Source organism: Octodon degus, unplaced genomic scaffold, assembly GCF_000260255.1.
Source record: "Octodon degus isolate 3935 unplaced genomic scaffold, OctDeg1.0 scaffold00073, whole genome shotgun sequence".
NCBI classification, from domain to species: domain Eukaryota; kingdom Metazoa; phylum Chordata; class Mammalia; order Rodentia; family Octodontidae; genus Octodon; species Octodon degus.
The window spans coordinates 11,368,091-11,370,121 of NW_004524649.1; the positions used below are offsets into that span (position 1 = coordinate 11,368,091).

A 2,031-nucleotide genomic window follows, 5' to 3' on the forward strand; every position below is an offset into this window, starting at 1 on the left:
TTTTGATCATGATTAATGCCTGCAAGATTGCTTCAGCCAGCCGAGTCACTGCAGTCATCCCGTGCTTCCCTTATGCCCGGCAGGATAAGAAGGATAAGAGCCGAGCTCCAATCTCAGCCAAACTTGTTGCAAATATGCTGTCTGTAGCAGGTGCAGACCACATTATCACCATGGATCTACATGCTTCTCAGATTCAGGGCTTTTTTGATATTCCAGTGGACAACTTGTATGCAGAGCCAGCTGTCCTGAAGTGGATTAGAGAGAATATCTCTGAATGGAGGAATTGTACAATTGTCTCACCTGATGCTGGTGGAGCCAAGAGAGTTACCTCCATTGCAGATCGGTTGAATGTAGACTTTGCTTTGATTCACAAAGAGCGGAAGAAGGCCAATGAAGTGGACCGCATGGTGCTGGTGGGAGATGTGAAGGATAGGGTGGCTATCCTTGTAGATGATATGGCTGACACTTGTGGCACGATCTGCCACGCAGCTGACAAACTTCTCTCAGCTGGCGCAACCAGAGTCTATGCAATCTTGACTCATGGAATCTTTTCTGGCCCAGCCATTTCTCGTATCAACAATGCATGCTTTGAAGCAGTAGTAGTCACCAATACCATACCTCAGGAGGATAAGATGAAGCACTGCTCCAAGATACAGGTGATTGACATCTCCATGATCCTCGCAGAAGCCATCAGGAGAACCCACAATGGGGAGTCTGTTTCCTACCTGTTCAGTCATGTCCCTTTATAACGGAGTAACTTCTAGAGTTTTTTAAACATAAAGTGAACCCACCCCCTGTTTTCCGTTGATATTCTATGACAAATTTGGAAGACCCAGCTTGCTCTTAGCTCTCCACATCCCACATTAGGTACATTATTAGAGTTTATCCTAAATTGGGACAAGCCAGATTGAGACTGCTGGGATTTCCTATCTGTATTGCCTCATTCTGCCTTGATGGTTTTGCGAGCCTTGCAGCATTAACTAGAGCTCAGTTCCTGCAGAATTGCAAACTTTTTTTGAGATTATTGTTTAGCCAGGGATGTAGCTCAGCAGCACAACACCTGCCCTGGCAAGTGTGAGGTCCTGAGTTTGATTCCCGGTACAAAAATAAACAAAAACAACTTGTTTTAAAGCTGTTTGAATGTGATTTTGGAAGCTCAGCCTCCTTGGCAGGTGGATACTTTAGGGTTGCTCTTTGTTCAGAACAGCTGGCCACAGAGCCAGCCCATGTGTGGCCAGTTCTCTAAGTTTAGTCCTGAATTACCAAAAGCCTTGGGCAGTCCCAAATTTAGTCCCAGTAGTGCAGGAGTCTGGCAGGAGTGGAGGGGCTCAGCTCGAGCAGCTGTTGGGTGGGGTCTTCAAGGTGGGGCAGGGGATAGGCAGTTGGCAAATGTCTCTTGGGAGGAAGAAGCCTGACCCATTGTCATCTGCTTGTCTGTGTAGCTTGGATTCTCCTACCTGTTCCTTTCTACATGGCTTTACCCACAGCCAATATCCCCTCACGCCCAAATGGCTTGCTTCCTGCTTTATCACTGTCAACATTCACATTAGATAATTTGCTGTGGCTTAATCTTCCTTTACCTGCTACCATCATGGTAGTAGGTTTTAGGTGGTATCATATAGTGCCTTTTGATTAATTTAAGTATTTAATTTTCATCTTTCTTCCTTGGATCCATTTTGCCTCATGACCTGAGATTTCTGTTAAAAAGATACATGTTGTCTCTTGTAGATGAAAACTAATAAAGTATGTGTGTGTGAAAAAAAAAAACTGTCCTATTAATCAGCTGTGAAACTGTCTCATTCATATTTACTTCTCAATAAAAAAATGAATATATATAAAAAATTCTTCAGATTCCTGATATACTTTTTATTATAAAAATTAACTGCCATTAACCTGTACAAATTAATAGGTTTCACCATGACATTACTATATTATGTTTCAATCATTTCCACTCTCCCAACTTACCTTTCCTGTAATATTTTCTACTGCCTCATTGCATATGGGTTTCTAATTTAGCTAGTGCTTTTTAAT

General features: G+C 42.7%; 1 pseudogene across 1 annotated transcript; it reads left to right on the forward strand.

The window, feature by feature from the left end:
- Nucleotides 1-5: 5 nt before the first annotated feature.
- On the forward strand, nucleotides 6-1,754 carry LOC101569630 (annotated as a pseudogene). Its single transcript, XR_001117177.2, has one exon. The product of XR_001117177.2 is annotated as a ribose-phosphate pyrophosphokinase 1 pseudogene (transcript).
- Nucleotides 1,755-2,031: the final 277 nt, after the last annotated feature.